The sequence below is a fragment of the Bufo bufo genome, chromosome 5 (assembly GCF_905171765.1).
Source record: "Bufo bufo chromosome 5, aBufBuf1.1, whole genome shotgun sequence".
Classification (NCBI taxonomy): Eukaryota; Metazoa; Chordata; class Amphibia; order Anura; family Bufonidae; genus Bufo; species Bufo bufo.
The window spans coordinates 69,472,273-69,497,960 of NC_053393.1; positions in this window are offsets into that span (position 1 = coordinate 69,472,273).

The following is a 25,688-nucleotide window of genomic DNA, read 5'->3' on the forward strand; positions in this document are numbered from 1 at the left end:
CACGGCTGCAGCGATTGGATCTCGAGACATCTGTTTCCTTTGCTCAATGTGTGCCTTGACAAGGGAACTTCCTAGCTCCTCGAGAAATATTCTCCACTTGTTATTTTTTTTTGTGTTCCAACCTGGGTGGATGTGGGTCCATAACACAAATGCATTGTATGCAGACACATCTAGGATGTTAGAAAACACAGCCATCGGCCATCTTGACATATCTGCCTCTTGACTTGTCCCAGAGACTATCAGTGGCCTCATTATAGGATCTGTACACTCCAGCAACAAGAAGAACACCAATATAAGCATCTAGGCATTCCTCATTTATGTTATTCCACATGTTGCCATGGACTTTTTTTCCTTCAAGGTTTGTCATTGCAATGATCACTTTTTTTTGTGACAATGGCATGAACAGTTCAAAACATGTTTTGATGTCACTTACTCTCGTCACAGTAAACCTTGTGATCCCAGGGGTAATTTTGATTACATCTGCTGCAGCTGCCCTGCCATGTAAGTCAGGAGGTTCTGAACTCCAACAGATCTTACCACTTTTGGATTTGAATGTTTCAGCAGGAACAGCAGCAGGTTCAGCACTGGTGGCCTCCTCATCAGACTCATCAGATGTGTCTGTGTATTCTGGTTGATACTCTACTTCATCTTCTGCCTCAGAAACCTGCTCATCCATATCGCTATGCTGCTCTGTGTCCTCTGCCTCATTTTCATCCAAGATATAATCCAGTATTTGGCTTCCTGCAAATCTTCTCACTCTTGCATGCTGCATATTGGAGATGATTACTCTGCAAGTCAGCAACTCTGAAATGTATTGGTCCTATGTTTCTTTACTTTATTTAGAGAAGCAGACAAGCAGGCAAAGAGATAGGCCCCTCCCTAACTACAGCTCACAGGGCTCAGAGGTGATTGGCTGTCAGTGTTACTAAGCAGAGAGAGTGTTTAGGATTTCAGTTTTGGCACTTATTAGTGTCCTATAATCCTATATTATAACTGGGTCAGAATTGACCCTAACACCATAAACGTCTTAATTTTGACCACAGTATTTTATAATTTAGTGAAAAGGATTATTTTTCTATTACATTGTTTAAATAGAGGTTCCTGACAAAGTAAAAAAATCTTGATGCAATAAACAAATTTATGTGATACTGATAGACATTCAAAACCTGAAAACGGGTCGGTTCTGACCCTAACATAAGAGGAGGGTTAAGTCCTGTATATCTCTATTTTACATTGAGAAAGAGATGACTCCCGCGTCGGGACTAAAAGCCCATTCTACGCCAGCTATGGCTGCCTCTTGGGCAGAAGGGGCCTCTGCCTCTCTTGAAGATATTTGCAGAGCAGCGACTTGGGTGACCCCTTCTACTTTTTACAAACATTACAAACTTGATGTGCTATCCAATAGAGACCTATCCTTTGGCAGTTTTATCTGCTGTGGTCCCCCCTGAGTGGATTTTTTGTTATTCCTCCAGGAAGTGCCGTTGTGGAGGCGTGGAGAAAAGATAAATATTACTCTTACCGGTAATTTGAATTCCCACCCAATTTTTTCTTTTCTTTTGTTACATTTATTTTCATATTTATGGGCAGTTGACCCTCTCTTTAATTTGTATCGTTATTTGTCTTAACCTTATTAAATGATGCATCTACTTGAAGTTCTAGGCTATTAACTGGTGAAGGTAAAGGGGGGGGGGGCTTTTATACGTCGATCTTCATTGTTTTCCTGTCCCTGAAGCGGCAGGTACCCTCCAGGAAGTGCAGTTGTGGAGGCTAAGGGAAAATCCAATTACCGGTAAGAGTAATTTTCATCTATCATGCTCACAATCACTATAAATCCCTAGGTATGCTGTATCTTATATAAGCACATAGACCACGGTGCCTGCAGTAACACCCTGTCGCCATGCTGTTATACACAAGGTCAGGTTCTTATTAAAACACATTCAACACATTGCTCCCTCTACATGTTTCACCACTAAAGGTGGCGTCTTCAGGGCTAATGGAGCAGTAGCAAACACGAGCGTTGTCAATTCATACTATTTATGTCTTAGGGGCGGGTTTGCCTCTTCCCTAGTCCAATATTCCCTCATTGCTCGTTTGATTGCCATAGGAGAATCCAATAGATATCGGTATACTCACCTTCCCCGTCGGGATAGGTGGTGACTGGTGACGCTTCCCGTTCATCCATCTGCACATGTCTTCAGTATTAGTTTTCTCCTGCATCGCTTCTCTTCACTTGCCATGCGGCGAGACTTAGAAATTTCTTTGCTTTCAGGTCATCACTACGCCTGCGTCTGGATGTGGATGGAATGTATATTTATCAGTTTCATAATTTCATTTCTAATTTGCCTGTTATTTAACACATTATGGGAGGAAGTTTATTTACCATTCTGGTAGCATTCTTATCATATATAATTGCGTTGTTATAGCTATCTATTGCGTGATGGGCTTTACTTGTTAACATGGTGGATGTAAGAGGGGGAGAGGGAGATCTTTGTCCCTCATTCATTTTTTCAAACAGGGAATAAGACTATTATTATAATATGTATACTTAAGATAACAGTATACTAATGGCATGTGACTTTGCCTTGATGGTCTTGACATAGACACATTAATATATTCTAATGTATCTAAATGTACTGCTATTCTTATTGTGGTATCTACCAGCATTATTTATATATCCTATGATTCGCTCAATTAGCCTTTATTTCGTTTTGCCCTACAAAAACTCAGATGATACTATTTAAACATCATGCCATGGATATATATTCCTGTATTCCCATAAACCTTATAATTCCTGTATTCTACAGTTCCACACATTATTATCCATTATAATACTTCAAATGATTGAAATGTTTTTTTGTTTTTTTAATTACCATATACTTAGTTCCCTCTGGGGTACTACACTGGACAACGGGCAGAAGATCTGTACAAATTTCCATGAGAATTTCTGTGCGTTTCTTCACCCAAACTGGACCCAAAAAAAAGGAATTTGATGCTATTTTCTCACAAATCTCACCCTTCATTAGAAAAGGGTGAAAGCTAAAACATAATTGACAGCCGGTCAATTTCTGCACAAAAAACATTTGCAAAGTGTACATGAGATTTGTTTAGCCTCATACACTTTGCTGGTACTGTGCTATGCTGCGTTTCTTCCGCACGGGAATTCGTTCAGAAACAACTGTGCGTATTCCTCCTCATGTGCAGGTACCCTTATTGTTAATTTGCAATGTCAAAAAGACACACAGAATAAACCCTCAAAATTTTTATTATTATGTTTTATTTTTTATTACTATCTATTATCTATTTTTCGCTTGAAATCATAAATTTTTGCCAAAAAGTTATATAAATCTCCTGCAATAAAAAAAAAAGAAACTGAGATAAATGTGATAAATAGAGATAAGCGAAGTATAGTAATATTCGATTCGGCTGCTTCACCAAATTTTACAAAAAATTTTGCTTTGTGATTAATTACTTCACTCCCTTCATTCCCCATCCTCATTCATATTAGGCTACATGCACACGACCGTTGTGTGTTTTGCGGTCCGCAAAACACGGATGGCGTCCGTGTGCGTACCGCAATTTGCGGAACAGCACCAAGAGCCTTTAATATAACTGCCTATTCTAGCCCACAAAGCGGACCACGGATGCGGACAGCACACGGAGTGCTGTCCGCATCTCTCGAGGCCCCATTGAAGAGAATGGGTCCGCATCCGAGCCGCCAAAGCTGCGGCACGGATGCGGACCAAAACAATGAGGCCTTAAAGTGTAAAATAAATACATTAATTCGATCGAGAAGATTTGGCTGCCGACATCTTGATCAAAGATCCAGTGCGAAATCTGGCGCGGCCCGCGATGACGTCGCCACGTTGGCCGGCGTGGTGACATCATACGTCACCGTGCACTGGATTTTGCTCGGGATCTACAATCAAAATGGTATCGGCCGTCTCTTTGCGCTCAAACAGATGAGGTAAGTGTGAGTTTAAAAAAAAAAAAATCATTAGGGAAATTACCATGCAGCACAAAGAAATTTGGCTTCGCGGCAAATCGAATGTTCCCTTAAATTCTGATAGTGATAAATGTAAAAAACAAAAAACGAAACATTAAAGAATACACTATACTGTTCCCGTCTCTACGAATAGATGGATTATACTTCGAAGAAACAGAACATTGTAAAATAACATTCAGAATAGCATGGTTCAAAGAAGGAGACATCAACTATTGTTCTGTCAGTAAATCAATATAGACATGCGCTGTAATTGCAGCTAGACAGTCGATTTTGGAGACAGCACAATAACCTAGCAGGGGTCACGGCACTCCTCCTTCTATAAGCTGTTCCACCATCACCGGGGACAGAGGGTTTACCGTCGTTGCTTGTGAGGTTGACAAGCTTATGTATTCCCCAGCCTAGAAATTTATGTCTCTGCATTCAGCAGCGTGATAAAGAAAGAGAACATTGTTTTTGGCCATAACTGTTTTATGTCCCTGTGTGAAGCATAGTGCGCCATTTAGTATTTCTTTCGTAAGCCCAAAGAGGTAGAAATGTATCCCATCTGCCTCTGAATGCTTTAAAATAAAAATGATTATATGCTCACCTGTTTCCCCAGAGGTGTTCCCTGCATACAAAAACAGCAGAAGAAGTACCCAACCTGCAGCGCTGAGAATTGCGCAGGAGAAACAGGTGAGTATGTAAATATTTATTTTAATGTTTTTAGTGATGTGGGGGTACATTTCTCATTATTTTCTAGATTTTTTAAAATTTTATAAAATTATGACATCTTCTGTCCAGTGTAGGAAAGATAGTTTGGTCAGTACTTACCTATCGTCATGCCGCTGTCTCCGCTCCGTTCAGAATGGCTGCGGGATCTTCCATCTGCATGTGCTCCTGATGCTTTCTTTTCCGCTGCATATATTGTACAGTGTATTGAGCGGAACAAGACGACTTGGGAACACATCCGGTGGGGCTAGAGGACACAGCCAGTCTGAACGGAGCGGAGACAGCAGCATCAGCGGGGCAACAAATAGGTAAGTATTATTGACCCTACTATGTTTCCTACACAGGACAGAAGATGCCATGGGTTTATGAACAGCCCGGAGAACTCCTTTAACTCGAACAAGTCCTTTAAAGGTGTTTTTCAGCTACGTGACTTTCTGACATACTTTACATGTTAATCGCTCACCATTTTCAAGATGTCTGCTTGCAGTCAGTGAATAGAAGCTTTACGGTGTATAAGAAGGGTCCCCTTTTAAGACGGTCACAGAAATTTTTTTTGTAACGGGTCAAAAGAACTTTATTTTTCTTCACATCGGTGGCATGTAATCTTAGTTGTTGTAGAATGCTTTTCGAGGCACAGTACGCTTGATGGTTAATATTCTGACCAGAGAACTGAGATACTCCACTGGCTCTACCAGAGTGGGACTGCAGCCACTGATGGTCACTGAGATGCAACTCCCTTACAAAGCTTGTCTTGCCTAGGTGTTTTATACGCCAGTCACTTTGTTTAGGATGACCCTATATCTCCATGGATCCCAATATGCCCAACTACCCATGGCTGTGAGCATGCAGAAAATTTGTTATCCAACCATCTGTGCAATGGGAGCATGGCCCCAAACCACAGATTGGTCAACACAGTCTCAGTCCAAGCCTTTGCTACAGGGATGGCCAACCTGCAGCTCTCCAGCTGTTTCAAAACTACAACTCCCAGCATGCCCAGACTGCCTACAGATGTGAGCCTACAGCAGGGCATGGTGGAAATTGTAGTTTTACAACAGCTGGAGAGCCGCAGGTTGGCCATCCCTGCTTTATTCAAAGGGGTGCCATCTGTTTAAAGACCCCTCAGTTTAGCATGGGGTCTGTGACCACCTGCATTACACAGACAACCCATTGAATGGATTTCTAGGACTGTAATATTGACGTTCTATATCAATATCAGATCAGTGGAGATCCGACTACCCTGCCGATCTGTTGTTCCCAAGAGTTGCTGTGCGTGACAACCAGGCTCTTGAATAGCACAGCTCCATACATTATGAAGTGGCCATGAAAGGTACTGCAGTGAATACAGAAGGTGGCTATTTGCATTGAAAAATATACTAGATATGTTTTTACAATAGAGATGAGCAAATCAACATCAAAAAGAGTTCTTCACCTGGAAAGGGCTGTCCTCACTGCCCACCGCTTGATTGACAGGGCTGTTGCACAGGCCTCTTTTACACGGTCAGTATTTTTCATAAGTATTTGTAATCCAAACCGAAAAGTGGAACCTACAGACCCTTCTGGTATTGGCTTACAGAAAACTGATGCAAAAATACTGACCAACACTGCACACAGATTTATATGCAGAAAATCCACATTAAGGCTCCATTCAAACGTCCACATTGCCACGGAAAGTGGCAATGTGCGTTCCGCATTTTGCGGACCGCATATTGCGGACCGCATATTGCCGGCACTAATAGAATATGCCTGTTCTTGTCCGCAATTGCGGACAAGAATAGGACCTGTTCTATTTTTTTGCGGAACGGAAGTGCGGACCCGGAAATGCGGATCCACAATTCCGTGTCCGGGCAGCACATCGTGCTGCCCCATAGGAATGAATGGGTCCGCAATTCCGTTCCGCAAAATGCAGAACGAAATTGCGGATGTGTGAATGGAGCCTAAAATAGCATGAAAAATTTGATAAAAACCACTCATAAATGTGCACTATTTATCAGGTTTTTTATGTGGTTTTTGATGCAGAATTTTAACAACCCCATTAAAATCTATGGGGGAAACCGCAATCCGGATCCACAGAAACAATTGACATCCTGCGGATTTTAAAAGCTGCACAGCAGGTCAGTTTCCAGGCATACAAAATAAGTACCGTGTACATGAGATGTGGTGAATCTCATTAAGGCTACTTTCACACCAGCGTTTTTGCTGGATCCGGCAGGGATCAGCAAAAACGCATCCATTCTGATAAGGCCCCTCTCACACGAGCGAGTTTTCCGGGTCTGTGTACATGAGCGTTTTTTTCATGCATCGGTTCTGCGTTGCGTGAAAAACGCAAGCATGTTCTATATTCTGCGTTTTTCACGCAGCCCTGGCCCCATAGAAGTGAATGGGGCTTCAGTGAAAAACGCATTGCATCTGCAAGCAAGTGCGGGTGCGATGCGTTTTTCACTGATGGTTGCTGAAAGAGATGTTTGTAAACCTTCGGTTTTTTATCACAACTAAAACGCAATCGCAGACAAAACTGATTGAACTGGAAGGGAAAACACTGGTGTGAAAGTAGCCTAACTTTGCTGGTACTGTATTACACTGCGAATTTTCTGTTTAAAGAACCCCTTAAGGTGGAATTTGGACAGTCATCTTAAAATTCATCTGTGTTGCTGCCGCACATGGGCAAAAAAAATACAGCCCTCTAAATCAGCTTATAAATGAGTGATATATAATACTAACCAAAATACTGTCACGTAAGAGTGGCCATAAGTAGTAAAATAAAATAAAGTATAATTAAAATAAAATAAAAGTTATTTATTCATAAATTAATTAAACACATTGGCAATTCAGTATAAAAATTATTATGTTAATAAAAATCTTTACTCAATAAAAATAAGATACAAAAAATACATACACTAGTCACAAAAAGTTATGGATATTTGGCTTGTGGGTGAAATTTCAGGATGAACCCAAAATGCACTCTAACCTTTACAGGTAAACTTAATGAACTTCTGAATACACATGTCCAACTGTTCAATGTTTCAGTACATTTTGCACAACTTGCTGTTCTCTAACAAGGAGCTTAACCACTTCCCGACCGCCCATAGACTAAAAACATCCGGGAGGTGGTTCTATATCTCTGAATGGACGTTCCTGAACGTCCATTCAGAGACTGCAGCTGCACGCTAATCGTGCAGCTGCAGATCGAGTTGCCCACTGTCAATGACAGCAGGGCAACCTCTACGCTGCGTTCAGACCTGAGCGTACAGGATGGAGCGTTCTGTATGCGCGATTGTATGCGCGTTTACAGACGCGGCTCCGGAACAAGCGAATGCCCATTGTCGCGCGTTCCCGCTGAAGTCTATGTACGGGAACGCGTGACAAGACGCCCCAAAGAAGCTCCTGTACTTCTTGGTGCGTCGGGCGTTTTACAGTGCGATCGTACGCGCTGTAAAACGATTCAGGTGAGAACCATGCCCATAGGGAAGCATTGGTTCTTGCCTGTTGAGCGTTTTACAGCGCGTAGGAACGCGCTGTAAAACGCTCAGGTCTGAACCCAGCCTACAAGAAGGCAGGGACAGTTCCCAGGTGTCCCTGCCTTCTAGATCGCTGTATACACATTGCTCGCCGAGCGCTGTGTATACAGTGCAGGAAGCGCTATGCTCATGTGACCGCCGGAGCTGGGTGAGTGCAGGAGCTGTGAGGTCTTCTACAGACCTCTCTGGGGGGTGTATTTCTCTTGTAACTGGGTTTACTATGTCAGCCCCAGTTACAGGAGAAATCAACAGTGAAAAAAAAAAAAAGTGAAGTTAAATGTCCCCCAGAGGTCTTGTATGACCTTATGGGGGACGAAAAGTGTAAAATAAAAAATAAAAAAATAAAAAAGGTTTCACATGTAAAAAAAAATTCCTCAAGTAAGGAGTAAAAAATATATAAATAGACATATTTGGTATTGCCGCATCCGTGAGGGTCGGCTCTTCAAATATATCACATGATAGACCAAGTCCGATAAACACCATAAAAAATAAAAACTGTGTCAAAAAAGCCATTTTTGTCACCTTACATCACAAAAAGTGCAACAAGTGATCAAAAAGGCGTATGTCCCACAAAATGGTACCAATAAAACTATCACCTCATCCCGCAAAAAATGAGCCCCTACATAAGAAAATCGCTCAAAAAATAAAAAAAACTATAGCTCTCAGAACTTGGACACATTAAAACTTTATTTTTTTTCAAAAATGCTATTATTGTGTAAAACTTAAATAAATAAGAAAAAGTATACATATTAGGTATCGCCACGTCCATAACGATCTGCTCTATAAAAATGTCACTTGACTGAACCCCTCAGATGAACGCTGTAAAAATAAATAAATAAAAACTGTGCTAACACAACCAATTTTTTGGTCACCTTGCCCCATAAAGTGTTATAATGAATGATCAAAAAATCATATGTACCCAAAAATAGTACCAATACAACTGGCACCTTATCCCCTAGTTTCCAAAATGGGGTCACTTCTTGGGAGTTTCTACTGTAAGGGTGCATCAGGGGGGCTTCAAATGGGACATGGCATTTAAAAAACATGTAGCGCTCCTTTTCTTCTGCGCCCTGCCGTGTGCCCATACAGCAGTTTATGACCACATTTGGGATGTTTCTGTAAACCGCAGAATCTGGGTAATAAATATAGAGTTTTGTTCGGCTGTTAACCCTCGATGTGTTAAAGAAAAAATTGGATTAAAATTGAAAATCTGCCAAAAAAGTGAAATTTATAGTTTGTAAAATCAGTTTTAATTAACTTGAGGGGTGTAGTTTCTACAATGGGGTCATTTATGGGGGTATCCACTATGTAGGCCCCACAAAGTGACTTCAGACCTTAAGTGGTCCTTAAAAAGTGGGTTTTGACAATTTTCTTAAAAATTTTAAGAATTGCTTCTAAACTTCTAAGCCTTCTAACGTCCTAAAAAAATAAAATGACATTTCCAAAATGATGCCAACATAAAGTAGACATATGGGTAATGTTAAGTAATAAATATTTTATGAGGTATCACTTTCTGTTTTAAAAGCAGAGAAATAAAATTTTTGAAAATTGCAAAAAAAAATTCAACTTTTGGCAAATTTGGGTGAAATATATTGACTCAAATTTATGACTAGCATGAAGTACAATGTGTCACGAGAAAACAATCTCTGAATGGCTTGGATAAGTAAAAGCGTTCCAAAGTTATTACCACATAAAGTGAGATATGTCAGATTTGCAAAATTAGGCCTGGTCAGGAAGGGGGCAAATGGCCCAGATGTGAAGTGGTTAACGGCAAAATTCAAAACAGGTGTTTGATCCATGAATCGCCCAATAAATTTCCTGGTTCAATTAGAATCAGTATTTAAACAGTCAGCCTCATCATGCTGTTCACCTTTTGACATCATGAGACCAAGATGACACCTAACAATTGATCAACAGTACCTCGCCATTGCGAGGCTTCAAGCAGGATGTTCTCAGACGGAAGTGGCCACTGAGCTTAGAGTGTCACAGAGTGTCATTAGCAGGTTGCAACAAAGATACAAAGAGACTGGAAGAGTCATAGAAAGGCATAGAAATTGACGTCCTTTGGCCACATCCCACACGGATGACCGCTTCATTGTGAACAATGCACTGCGGAACCGCATGATGAATGCCACACAACTCCAGGCACATTTAAGGTCGGTGAGGGGCACCCAACTGTCACGTCAGAACATTTGAAACCATTTACATCAGCGTGGTCTGCGTGCTAGATGACCTGCAAAGGTACCTGATCACACCACCAGATACAGGCATTATAGTCTTCCATGGGCCAGGGAGCATCTATGCTGGACGAGGGACCAGTGGGTTTCAGTGCTGTTCACTGATGAAATTTGATTCACACTGAGCAGAAATGATGGCCGCCAACGATGTTGGAGACGTCAAGGAAAGCATCAGCCACTGTTGTCACCAGACAAGCCTTTGGTGGTGGTGGTGGTGTTGTAACACCCCAGAGTGGTGTTACTATTCTTTCACTCCGCTACTGTCTTTTATTGCTAATGCCTATGTCATCTGTGTATTTATTTCCAGGTCCTTCACAAGTCTGCATTAATTTTACTGTTATAAAACTGTTATGTTCATGTAATGTGCCTGGTTCACCAGCAGGTGGCAGCGTAAATGGCAGAGATATCTTTAGACAGAATGGAACTCCCCATTCCATTCTCCCCCCTTTGGGCAGAAGTGGGCCAGTCCTGCTTCGTACCAGAAGGGAGGGGTGGCAGTTCTGATTTATTCCAGTTTAGACTCAATGGAGCTAAGAAGACCTGCAAGAAGTAGCAGTCAGAGGAAATTGTTCTTCGGCTGAAAATAAGTTATTTGCTGAGTGTCAGGAGGGGAATAACAGCCAAAGACACCCCATCCAAGAATACCAGAACAGACCTAAAGTACAGAAACCAGACTTGGGGTCCTTGCACACGACCATATGCCATCCGAGACATATGGTCCGTGAGCGGGCCATATGTCCCGGAGCGGCATTGATCGTGCGCACGTGAGTACACAGTATAATAGATTACAATGATGCTGTACACGTCAGGCCACCAGCGGGGCTATTGTCCTGCACTTATAAGATCATATGAGTGCGGGTGTCACGGGGTTCCGAGGGTGCACTCGGTCCCCCATTGCCCGCAGAACTGTTGCTTAGCTTTTGGAATGAGGTTCTGTGTTTGACCTCCTTCCCAGGGCGGCTTTACTAGCTGGGTGGCTCCCTGCTCCTAGTCTGCCTTGAGCGCCGAGCTGATCACTCGGTGCTCGACTGGTTGGTCTGTCGGTCATGTGACGCTGGCCACGTCACATGACCCTCACTCCCCACTATAAATACAGGCAGCCTGCTGGCTACAGGTTGCCTGTTAATTTCTAGGTTCCTGGCTATTTGTTGGACTGCTGAATACTTACCTGATCCTGTTCCCTGACCATCCTTTTGCCTGCTCCTCCTGTACTGCGCTTCCGTCCTGGTATTGTGACCTCGGCTCCCACCTGACTACTCTCTTAGGACTCCTCTTGTACTTCTCTGCTCTCCTGGTATTTATGACCCCGGCTTCTCCTGACAATTCTCTGCTTGCTCCATTTGTACTTTGCAGCTTTTGCTGGTATTGACTCGGTCCGTTCACGTCCTGTTGTTTGTCTGTCTGTCATCCCTGCACTTACTCCAAGTTAGGGATTGCCGTCCAGTTGTCCCCTGTCATTAGGACTCGCAAGGCAAGTAGGCAGGGCCAGGGGTAAGGGTGGAGCGCAGTGGTCACTTCCCTCCCCCCTGTGTGTGTGTGTACGCGACCGTTACAGCGGGACAATAGCCCGGCGGGTGGCCTGACGTGCATTGCATCATTGTAATCTATGATGCTGTGTACCCCCGTGTGCACGATCAATGCCGTTTCTAGACATATGACCCACTCACGGACCGTATGTCTCGGAGGGCATACGGTCATGTGCAAGGGTCCTTAAGCAGAGTTTAGTACAGCACAGAGAGAGAAAGCAAAGTATTTAAGCAAGCCTGTCAGTACAGCAGAGAAAGAGAGAAAGCAGAGTCATTGAATTCGCCTGCCAGTTTATGCTAAAGCCTGCTGGAACCAAGACAAAGCCTGCAAATCATTTGGATGAAAGTTTATTCAAGTACATTTTTTGCGGGACAAGTTGTACTTTCTAATGCTATTTATTATGGCATACAATGTAGTGGGAAGCGGTAAAACAATTCCAAATAGGGTGGATTTGGAAAAAAAATTGCAATTCCTCCACCGTTTTACGGGTTTTGTTCCCACATCATTCCGTTTGCAGCAAAACTGACCCATGCCCTTCATTCTCTGGGTCAGTACGATTACAACGATAACCCATATGTATAGGTTTTTTATGTCTAAATTGTGTAAAAATAAATTTAAACTTACATCACCATATTCTGACCCCTATAACTTTTTTATAGTTATATCTACTGAGCTCTGTGGGAGCAATCTGTAGTTTTTATTGATACCATGTTGGAATGTGTGTGACATTTTGATCACATTTTATTACATTTTTTTGGGCAAGAGAAGCAATGGAAAAATGGCAAATTGGCCATTTTGACCTTTTTTTCCGCTACGCCATTCGCTGTATTGGAAAAATATTTTTATATTTTAAAAGTATGGGCATTTTTGGTCGCGGTGATACCCATGATAATAATATTTTTTGTTATTTATGTATTTATTTTTTATTATGCTGAAAGAGGGGTGATTTAAACTTTTATATTTTTATTTTTTATATATTTTTAACAGTTTTTTTTTACTTTTTTGCTATGATTTTGAAGCTCGTATTTGAGCGTACAAAATCCAATATTTATTTTTCAATTCTGAACAATCAATATTTTTTTAAATCCATTTATTACTGACAATTGCTCATTTCTAATGAGCAAGAATTGCAGCTTTAATGCCCTCAGCCTCTTCAGCGAGGCTGAGTTTATTAAAATAAATTACCGGCATCCTCACTGGCCATGGAGGATGCCGGTAAGAAGCTGGTTTTTCATCCTTTAGATGCCGTGATCTTACTTGATCACAGCATCTAAAGGCTTTAATTACCGCGATCTGCATTATTGCTAGTCGCTGTAATTTGCCACAGGTCTTTGCTGTTTGAAACAGCGGAGACTCGCTGGCCATGACGCCCTCTGCACGTGCGAGCAGGCGCCATGTTTGCCTATCGTTCCAGCGTCGTACATGTACGGCGCTGGTAGCAAAAGGGTTAATCCAGTCATTGTGCCATGAACAACACAGGCCTAATTTCATCTTCATGGATGACAATGCACCAGCTCATCAAGGTCACATCATGAGGGAACGGCTGCTGGAGACTGGGGCACCTCAAATGGAGTGGCCTGTATTTTTATCCAGACCTGAATCCCATTGAAAACCTATGGGATCAGCTGAGTTGCTGTGCAGAGGCTAGTAACTCCGTACCCCAGAACCTCAATGATCTGAAAGCCGCCCTTCAAGAAGAGTAGGATACCTCAGCAGACAATAAGTCTGAACAGCATAAGACGCCGTTGTCAAGCTGTAATTGATGCTCAAGGCCACATGACAAATTATCGAGACATTGACATTTTTGTGGGGTATACCCACCACTGGTGTTGGCTTTTGTTTCAATAAATTTTTTGAGATGAAGAAATCACCATTGCATGCCTCTACTTAAATGCCCTACTTTCATGATATAATATCACTCAGGGTTGCCAACCACAATTTTTCTTTTTTCTGGACAACTTATCCCAAAATCGTGGACAACCAACATTGTTTACGGACAAATTAGAAAACCATAATAAATTATAAAGTTTATAAGTAATACATGTCTATATCTCAATATACTGATAAGAACTCGTTACCGGCATTTACTGTGAGCTGTAGAATAATGATAATTACCACCAAAATAAATTAGTCATGTACCACCAGCGTCAACATTTAAAATTTTACATAAATCTCACCCGAAAGCCTTTTTGTGAGTAGTGTATATATCTGCTTCATTACAACCCATAAAATAGATTTAAAACATCATTTAAGATCCTCAGAACTATTTCATAGTTTTTTATAAGAAGCACAACCCCAAATCGAATTTCTTCCCCCTGTCCCACATTCGCTATGGCTTTATACACAGCAAACAGCTGTCAATCAATGATGAGGGGCGGGGAGGGAGTAGGGAGAGGAGCGTTCTTATCAGGAATAGAAGGGTGTGGAGTATTGATGGTCCACCATTTTCGATAACTCCTGGCGCAATAACACGACCTCAAGTAGTTGGAGACAATTCTCTTTATTTACATACAGGTAACAACGCGTTTCGGAGTAGACAAACACTACTTTTTCAAGTCTAAAAAATTGTAGTCAGATTTCATCAGAATAAAATTGAGACTAATAATAATGGTATTATGTTAAAGGAACAAAGACGACATATGATAATACACCCTGTACAGAATTATTAGGCAAATGAGTATTTTGACCACATCATCCTCTTTATGCATGTTGTCTTACTCCAAGCTGTATAGGCTCGAAAGCCTACTACCAATTAAGCATATTAGGTGATGTGCATCTCTGTAATGAGAAGGGGTGTGGTCTAATGACATCAACACCCTATATCAGGTGTGCCACTTGCCACCAGTTTGGCCATATTTCAGAGCTGCAACATCACTGGAGTGCCCAAAAGCACAAGGTGTGCAATACTCAGAGACATGGCCAAGGTAAGAAAGGCTTAAAGACGACCACCACTGAACAAGACACACAAGCTGAAACGTCAAGACTGGACCAAGAAATATCTCAAGACTGATTTTTCTAAGGTTTTATGGACTGATGAAATGAGAGTGAGTCTTGATGGGCCAGATGGATGGGCCCGTGGCTGGATTGGTAAAGGGCAGAGAGCTCCAGTCCGACTCAGACGCCAGCAAGGTGGAGGTGGAGTACTGGTTTGGGCTGGTATCATCAAAGATGAGCTTGTGGGGCCTTTTCGGGTTGAGGATGGAGTCAAGCTCAACTCCCAGTCCTACTGCCAGTTTCTGGAAGACACCTTCTTCAAGCAGTGGTACAGGAAGAAGTCTGCATCCTTCAAGAAAAACATGATTTTCATGCAGGACAATGCTCCATCACACGCGTCCAAGTACTCCACAGCGTGGCTGGCAAGAAAGGGTATAAAAGAAGAAAATCTAATGACATGGCCTCCTTGTTCACCTGATCTGAACCCCATTGATAACCTGTGGTCCATCATCAAATGTGAGATTTACAAGGAGGGAAAACAGTACACCTCTCTGAACAGTGTCTGGGAGGCTGTGGTTGCTGCTGCACGCAATGTTGATGGTGAACAGATGAAAACACTGACAGAATCCATGGATGGCAGGCTTTTGAGTGTCCTTGCAAAGAAAGGTGGCTATATTGGTCACTGATTTGTTTTTGTTTTGTTTTTGAATGTCAGAAATGTATATTTGTGAATGTTGAGATGTTATATTGGTTTCACTGGTAAAAATAAATAATTGAAATGGGTATATATTTGTTTTTTGTTAAGTTGCCTAATAATTATGCACAGTAATAGTCACCTGCACACACAGATATCCCCCTAAAATAGCTAAAACTAAAAACAAACTAAAAACTACTTCCAAAAATATTCAGCTTTGATATTAATGAGTTTTTTGGGTTCATTGAGAACATGGTTGTTGTTCAATAATAAAATTAATCCTCAAAAATACAACTTGCCTAATAATTCTGCACTCCCTGTAGTAATGATAGTGACAATAGCGAAAATGTCAAATTTAGGATAAAAATTGGAAATAAAATCATGTGTCTAGAATACGTCATAGATGAGGTCATATTTCTGAAAAGCATCAAAAAACATTATGCTGGCTAAAAGTAAACTTTAAAAGGATAGTAATCATGATTGGTAAATGTATATACACTCACCTAAAGAATTATTAGGAACACCTGTTCTATTTCTCATTAATGCGATTATCTAGTCAACCAATCACATGGCAGTTGCTTCAATGCATGTAGGGTTGTGGTCCTGGTCAAGACAATCTCCTGAACTCCAAACTGAATGTCAGAATGGGAAAGAAAGGTGATTTAAGCAATTTTGAGCGTGGCATGGTTGTTGGTGCCAGACGGGCCGGTCTGAGTATTTCACAATCTGCTCAGTTACTGGGATTTTCACACACAAACATTTCTAGGGTTTACAAAAAATGGTGTGAAAAGGGAAAAACATCCAGTATGCGGCAGTCCTGTGGGCGAAAATGCCTTGTTGATGCTAGAGGTCAGAGGAGAATGGGCCAACTGATTCAAGCTGATAGAAGAGCAATGTTGACTGAAATAACCACTCATTACAACCGAGGTATGCAGCAAAGCATTTGTGAAGCCACAACACGCACAACCTTGAGGCGGATGGGCTACAACAGCAGAAGACCCCACCGGGTACCACTCATCTCCATTACAAATAGGAAAAAGAGGCTACAATTTGCATGAGCTCACCAAAATTGGACTGTTGAAGACTGGAAAAATGGTTTCTTGAACATGACAATGAGTTCACTGTACTAAAATGGCCCCCACAGTCACCAGATATCAACCCAATAGAGCATCTTTGGGATGTGGTGGAACGGGAGCTTCGTGCCCTGGATGTGCATCCCTCAAATCTCCATCAACTGCAAGATACTATCCTATCAATATGGGCCAACATTTCTAGAGAATGCTATCAGCACCTTGTTGAATCAATGCCACGTAGAATTAAGGCAGTTCTGAAGGCAAAAGGGGGTCCAACACCGTATTAGTATGGTGTTCCTAATAATTATTTAGGTGAGTGTATATTAAAAATAATAACTGGTCATTAATCTGATTGTAGTGGCAGACTCCAAATCCAAAATCCACCACAAGATAAAACCAATGGGCATAGAAAAACGGCCACCAAACCACATAACAAACCATCCGTCAATCAAAAAACATCCACTTTTTTTATTTACCCCTAATGATTTTCCATACATCTATCCGAACATACCAACTCCACTAACACTGGGTCCTACCCATAACCCGAGAAGTCCGCCCATGCCTCATTCCCAAAATCTGCAAGCCGAACAATTTCAAATTCCCACCAACCACAAATGGTCTCTCTCTCCTGGCCGAGCCAGAGTCTCCACACTCCTAAACGAACCACCCTCTTCCCTCAACTTCTTGGCAGCTATAACTGCGGCCACCACCGATACAAATGCTGTCTGAATATTTCCACACGCACCACCAAATTCACCAGTAATATCACCGTGGAAAATTTTTAAATAATTTTTTTTTAATTGCTCCTCATCTTATCTTATATATTTATTGGAATGCACCTGCGGACTCCAGTATATCGGTCGAACTACCCTGACTCTAAGAGAGAGGACCAACAAACACAGTTGAAATATATAGTCAATGGCTACACCAAACATGGGGTTGCTAGGCATTTTTTGCAAGTCCTCAACAAAGACCCCACTAAATTCACCAATACTCCTAGAGAACAGGTCCCAAATACCCACACTGACCGCTTCCAGAGACTTAGACGTAAAGAGATGTACAGATATAGCATCGCTAACGCTCCCTTCAGACTCGCGTGAGCGCATAGCGATATCCAACTTCATTAACAAACCCGAAGCGCGTATATAGAGTGAGAAAATTCAGGGTGCAATTTAGGTTTGTGAACACCAGATGGAGCATGGAACTACATGGCTAACCCTTCTCCCGCACCCTGCTGCTGGCATATAGATGAGATTATAAAAAAATGTGTACCATTTATTAATATATAAACACAGACATAAAAATTTGGTATATAATAAAAGACCATTAATAAAAGAAAGATCTAAAAAGTTGTATTCAATAATCCTTATTCAGTATAAGATCTACGGAGGGTTGGTGTAGATACTAATAAATTTTTGTTACACATTTAAGTTCCCTTCAAATATATATATATAGTTATTTGATATATGTAATCACAGCCATATATCTGTATGTCCCGGTTTATATCATCAATCCCTGTATATCTTAATGTTCCATATATAGTTGTGAATTTCTCCACTGAGCCAGAGTATGAGTCTCTCCGATCCTTAGTCCGGTAATATAGTCTCCCCAGCTTTAGTGTAGATATCCCTGATATCTTAATTATGTGATAGAGAGAAGATTTATATCTTAATTGCAGGGATATCTACAGTCGTGGCCAAAAGTTTTGAGAATTACATAAATATTGGAAATTGGAAAAGTTGCTGCTTAAGTTTTTATAATAGCAATTTGCATATACTCCAGAATGTTATGAAGAGTGATCAGATGAATTGCACAGTCCTTCTTTGCCATGAAAATGAACTTAATCCCCAAAAAACCTTTCCACTGCATTTCATTGCTGTCATTAAAGGACCTGCTGAGATCATTTCAGTAATCGTCTTGTAAACTCAGGTGAGAATGTTGACGAGCACAAGGCTGGAGATCATTATGTCAGGCTGATTGGGTTAAAATGGCAGACTAGACATGTTAAAAGGAGGGTGATGCTTGAAATCATTGTTCTTCCATTGTTAACCATGGTGACCTGCAAAGAAACGAGTGAAGCCATCATTGCGTTGCATAAAAATGGCTTCACAGGCAAGGATATTGTGGCTACTAAGATTGCACCTCAATTAACAATTTATAGGATCATCAAGAACTTCAAGGAAAGAGGTTCAATTCTTGTTAAGAAGGCTTCAGGGCGTCCAAGAAAGTCCAGCAAGCGCCAGGATCGTCTCCTAAAGAGGATTCAGCTGCGGGATCGGAGTGCCACCAGTGCAGAGCTTGCTCAGGAAGCAGCAGGCAGGTGTGAGCGCATCTGCACGCACAGTGAGGCGAAGACTTTTGGAAGATGGCCTGGTGTCAAGAAGGGCAGCAAAGAAGCCACTTCTCTCCAAAAAAAACATCAGGGACAGATTGATCTTCAGCAGAAAGTATGGTAAATGGACTGCTGAGGACTGGGGCAAAGTCATATTCTCTGATGAAGCCTCTTTCCGATTGCTTGGGGCATCTGGAAAAAGGCTTGTCCGGAGAAGAAAAGGTGAGCGCTACCATCAGTCCTGTGTCATGCCAACAGTAAAGCATCCTGAGACCATTCATGTGTGGGGTTGCTTCTCATCCAAGGGAGTGGGCTCACTCATAATTTTGCCCAAAAACACAGCCATGAATAAAGGATGGTACCAAAACACCCTCCAACAGCAACTTCTTCCAACAATCGAACAACAGTTTGGTGAATAACAATGCATTTTCCAGCACGATGGAGCACCGTGCCATAAGGCAAAAGTGATAACTAAGTGGCTCGGGGACCAAAACGTTGACATTTTGGGTCCATGGCCTGGAAACTCCCCAGATCTTAATCCCATTGAGAACTTGTGGTCAATCCTCAAGAGGCGGGTGGACAAACAAAAACCCACTAATTCTGACAAACTCCAAGAAGTGATTATGAAAGAATGGGTTGCTATCAGTCAGGAATTGGCCCAGAAGTTGATTGAGAGCATGCCCAGTCGAATTGCAGAGGTCCTGAAAAAGAAGGGCCAACACTGCAAATACTGACTCTTTGCATAAATGTCATGTAATTGTCGAATAAAAGCCTTTGAAACGTATGAAGTGCGTGTAATTATATTTCACTACATCACAGAAACAACTGAAACAAAGATCTAAAAGCAGTTTAGCAGCAAACTTTGTGAAAACTAATATTTGTGTCATTCTCAAAACTTTTGGCCACGACTGTACACTAAATCTGCGGAGAGAAGGTGTACTATATATACATAGGCATGTATAGGTAACGAAAATATTTAACTTGTCTTTATTTCAATTATAGAAGAGCTGTATGCTGGCGGTATGCGGCGGTGACAAGCGCGATGTGTTAAACTGTTACTTTATTTAATAGTCAATTCAGCTAAGAAGGAGTTAACATTGGGACTCTGGATCTTTTGAGATGGTGGTATGGTGGGTTCAGGCGGGGAGAGATTTCGATGGGACTCCAGATGGTAATGCTGCCAGAGAGTGCAATCCTAACTACATAGCAGGATCGCACTGAGCGCCTGTTGTATGTGTGCTGCAGCAATGATTAACAGAGGAAGGTGCGCTCATGTCATGAAAGAAAATGCTACATGTGGTAAGAAAGTGTCTAGTGTAGGGGGGCAAAAGTTATTATTTAGTACATATTTTTGTACATATATATCCACTCTTGAATATTTTTATTAATTAATGATTCATTTTTATACATCGATTTTTGTAATCAATAAAATATTGCTATAACAAGCAGGTGTGCACATGCCATGCTGGGGGCTCCAATGCTGCAGTGGAAGTGGGAGGGGACAACCCTATACAACCACATACACATCTCAGGATCGCGGACTCACTAAAAGTAAAGTATCCATCTTTTATTGTACAGTATGTTGGCACTATTACTAGGGACAAAACACATTAAACAAGAAAGTACCGTGTCTACCCTTTTGTATTTATGTAAAAATATGCAATATAAATATTGTATATATAAAATAATGTACAGTGCATAAAAACACAAAAATCCATGTTATTACTACCATAATATAGTACTGTAGCAAGCAGATAACCACTATACAAGATACACGATTGTTCACCACAAAAACGGCTATCTATGAAATTATATGAATGGCCGAACTTGAGACATTCTTATATATATATACTGTAGATATGCGCATTATATTATATTGATAACTGCACAGAATTGTCCACTACAAAAAAGGCTACCTGCCAAATTAAATGAATGGCATATAACCCTTGCAGTACTATTATATGGTAGTAATAAAATGTGAAATTGTATTTTTCTATTTTTTAGTTATCTTTTTCTATGTTTTTTTTAAAATAAGGATACAGGGATTTTAGTGATTTTATGCACAGTATATTATTTTAAAAAAATATTCAAGCTACAAACCATAGAACTATATGGTCTCAACGAATCGCTTGAAAGCAATTGTTTTTTATATTATATAATATATACAATTTATTTATTTATTTGGGTTTTGATATAAAAAAGTATTTATATATTTATTTATCTATTCCTTTTTTTTCCCTTTCCTTCCCCCCCAGTTCATCACAGCCACATACAGAATAGCACCACCTAGATCCTTACAATCAGCTTATACACTCACACTAACATAGAAACATAGAATGTGTCGGCAGATAAGAACCATTTGGCCCATCTAGTCTGCCCAATATACTGAATACTATGAATAGCCCCTGGCCCTATCTTATATGAAGGATGGCCTTATGCCTATCCCATGCATGCTTAAACTCCTCCACTGTATTTGCAGCTGCCACTTCTGCAGGAAGGCTATTCCATGCATCCACTACTCTCTCAGTAAAGTAATACTTCCTGATATTACTTTTAAACCTTTGCCCCTCTAATTTAAAACTATGTCCTCTTGTAGCAGTTTTTCTTCTTTTAAATATTCTCTCCTCTTTTACCTTGTTGATTCCCTTTATGTATTTAAAAGTTTCTATCATATCCCCTCTGTCTTGTCTTTCTTCCAAGCTATACATGTTAAGGTCCTTTAATCTTTACTGGTAAGTTTTATCCTGCAATCCATGTACTAGTTTAGTAGTTCTTCTCTGAACTCTCTCCAAAGTATCAATATCCTTTTGGAGATATCGTCTCCAGTACTGAGCACAATACTCCAAATGAGGTCTCACTAGTGCTCTGTACACTGCGTGCAGAATTATTAGGCAAATGAGTATTTTGACCACATCATCCTCTTTATGCATGTTGTCTTACTCCAAGCTGTATAGGCTCGAAAGCCTACTACCAATTAAGCATATTAGGTGATGTGCATCTCTGTAATGAGAAGGGGTGTGGTCTAATGACATCAACACCCTATATTAGGTGTGCATAATTATTAGGCAACTTCCTTTCCTTTGGCAAAATGGGTCAAAAGAAGGACTTGACAGGCTCAGAAAAGTCAAAAATAGTGAGATATCTTGCAGAGGGATGCAGCACTCTTAAAATTGCAAAGCTTCTGAAGCGTGATCATCGAACAATCAAGCGTTTCATTCAAAATAGTCAACAGGGTCGCAAGAAGCGTGTGGAAAAACCAAGGCGCAAAATAACTGCCCATGAACTGAGAAAAGTCAAGCGTGCAGCTGCCAAGATGCCACTTGCCACCAGTTTGGCCATATTTCAGAGCTGCAACATCACTGGAGTGCCCAAAAGCACAAGGTGTGCAATACTCAGAGACATGGCTAAGGTAAGAAAGGCTGAAAGACAACCACCACTGAACAAGACACACAAGCTGAAACGTCAAGACTGGGCCAAGAAATATCTCAAGACTGATTTTTCTAAGGTTTTATGGACTGATGAAATGAGAGTGAGTCTTGATGGGCCAGATGGATGGGCCCGTGGTTGGATTGGTAAAGGGCAGAGAGCTCCAGTCCGACTAAGACGCCAGCAAGGTGGAGGTGGAGTACTGGTTTGGGCTGGTATCATCAAAGATGAGCTTGTGGGGCCTTTTCGGGTTGAGGATGGAGTCAAGCTCAACTCCCAGTCCTACTGCCAGTTTCTGGAAGACACCTTCTTCAAGCAGTGGTACAGGAAGAAGTCTGCATCCTTCAAGAAAAACATGATTTTCATGCAGGACAATGCTCCATCACACGCGTCCAAGTACTCCACAGCGTGGCTGGCAAGAAAGGGTATAAAAGAAGAAAATCTAATGACATGGCCTCCTTGTTCACCTGATCTGAACCCCATTGAGAACCTGTGGTCCATCATCAAATGTGAGATTTACAAGAAGGGAAAACAGTACACCTCTCTGAACAGTGTCTGGGAGGCTGTGGTTGCTGCTGCACGCAATGTTGATGGTGAACAGATCAAAACACTGACAGAATTCATGGATGGCAGGCTTTTGAGTGTCCTTGCAAAGAAAGGTGGCTATATTGGTCACTGATTTGTTTTTGTTTTGTTTTTGAATGTCAGAAATGTATATTTGTGAATGTTGAGATGTTATATTGGTTTCACTGGTAAAAATAAATAATTGAAATGGGTATATATTTGTTTTTTGTTAAGTTGCCTAATAATTATGCACAGTAATAGTCACCTGCACACACAGATATCCCCCTAAAATAGCTAAAACTAAAAACAAACTAAAAACTACTTCCAAAAATATTCAGCTTTGCTATTAATGAGTTTTTTGGGTTCATTGAGAACATGGTTGTTCAATAATAAAATTAATCCTCAAAAATACAACTTGCCTAATAATTCTACACTCCCTGTAGAGCGGCATGAGCACCTCCCTCTTTCTACTGGTAATGCCTCTCCCTATACACCCAAGCATTCTGCTAGCATTTCCTGCTGCTCTATGACATTGTCTGCCTACCTTTAAGTCTTCTGAAATAATGACCCCTAAATCCCTTTCCTTAGATACTGAGGTTAGGACTGTATCACTGATTTTATATTCTGCTCTTGGGTTTTTACGCCCCAGGTGCATTATCTTGCACTTATCAACATTAAATTTTAGTTGCCAGATTTTTGACCATTCCTCTAGTTTTCCTAAATCCTTTTCTATTTGGTGTATCCCTCCAGGAACATCAACCCTGTTACAAATCTGTTACTCATCAGCAAAAAGACACACCTTACCATCGAGGCCTTCTGCAATTTCGCTGACAAAGATATTAAACAATAGTGATGAGCGGCAGGGGCAATATTCGAATTCGCGATATTTTGCGAATATTTTGGTGAATATTCGCGAATATTTTGGCGAATATTCGCCATATATTCGAGAATTCGCGAATTCATGATCTCCAGGCATTATTTTCTTGATTGCGAAATCTCGCAAAAAATTCGCCTAAAATATTCGCATAAAAATTTGCATGAACTGGTATTTAAAAAAAAATCGAATATTCGCGGTTACGAATATATTTTGCGATATTCTAAATATTTGCAAATTCTCGAAGTGCCGATATTCGCGATTAAAATTCGCAATTCGAATATTCGTGATCAACACTATTAAACAATATGGGTCCCAGAACAGATCTCTGAGGTACCCCACTGGTAACAAGACCATGGTCTGAATATACTCCATTGACTACAACCCTCCGTTGTCTGTCCCTCAGCCACTGCCTAATCCATTCAACCATATGGGAGTCCAAGCCCAAAGACTGCAATTTATTGATAAGCCTTCTATGTGGGACGGTATCAAAAGCCTTACTAAAGTCTAAATAAGCGATGTCTACTGTACCTCTGCCATCTATTATTTTAGTCACCAAATCAAAAAAATCAATAAGATTAGTTTGACATGATCTCCCTGAAGTAAACCCATGCTTTTTTTCATCTTTCAATCCATTGGATTTTAGCTGTTCCACAATCCTCTCCTTAAGTATGGTTTCCATTAATTTCCCCACTATTGATGTCAGGGTTACTGGCCTATAGTTGCCTGATTCCTTCCTACTACCTTTCTTGTGAATGGACACAACATTTGCTAATTTCCAATCTTCTGGGACGACTCCTGTTACCAGTGATTGGTTAAATAAATCTGTTAATGGTTTTGCTAGTTCACCGCTGAGCTCTTTTAATAGCTTTGGGTGTATCCCATCCAGCCCCTGTGACTTATTTGTATTAATTTTAGACAGCTGACTGAGAACCTCTTCCTCTGTAAAGACACATGCATCAAAAGATTCATTAGTCTTCCTTCCTAACTGAGGTCCTTTTCCTTCATTTTCCTTTGTAAAAACTGAACAGAAGTATTCATTGAGGCAGTCAGCTAGTTCTTTATCTTCTTTCATATACCTTCCTTCTTTTGTTTTTAATTTGTTAATTCCTTGTTTTAGTTTCCATTTTTCATTTATGTATCTGAAGAATGCCTTATCACCTTTTTTCACTGACTGAGCTAATTTCTCTTCTGCCTGTGCTTTAGAAGCTCTTATAACTTGTTGGCCTCTCTCTGCCTAATCTTATAAATTTGCCTGTCATCCTATTTTTTTTTTTTTTATAATTACTAAATGCTATCTTTTGGTTTTTAATGATTTTGGCCACTTCTGCTGAGTACCACAGTGGTCTCTTCCTTTTTTTTTGCTTTTCCTGACAAGCCTAATGCAATTATCTGTTGCCTTCAATCGTGCCACTTTTAAGTAGTCCCATTTCTCCTGGACTCCATTGAAAATGTTCCAATCTGATAGGGACTCGTATACCACTAATCTAATTTTAGAAAAGTCAGTTTTTCGAAAATCTAAAACTTTTGTTTTTGTGTGGTGTGACTCAGTCACTGTACTTATAGTAAACCACACTGACTGGTGATCACTAGATCCCAAGTTTTCCCCTACAGTAATATCAGATACCAAATTCCCATTTGTGAATACTAAATCTAAAATGGCCTCCTTCCGGGTTGGCTCCTCCACTACTTGCTGTAGAGATAATCCCAGTCGGGAATTTAGAATATCTGTACTCCTGGCAGAACTAGCTATTTTGGTTTTCCAGTTTACATCAGGAAGATTAAAGTCTCCCATAATGAT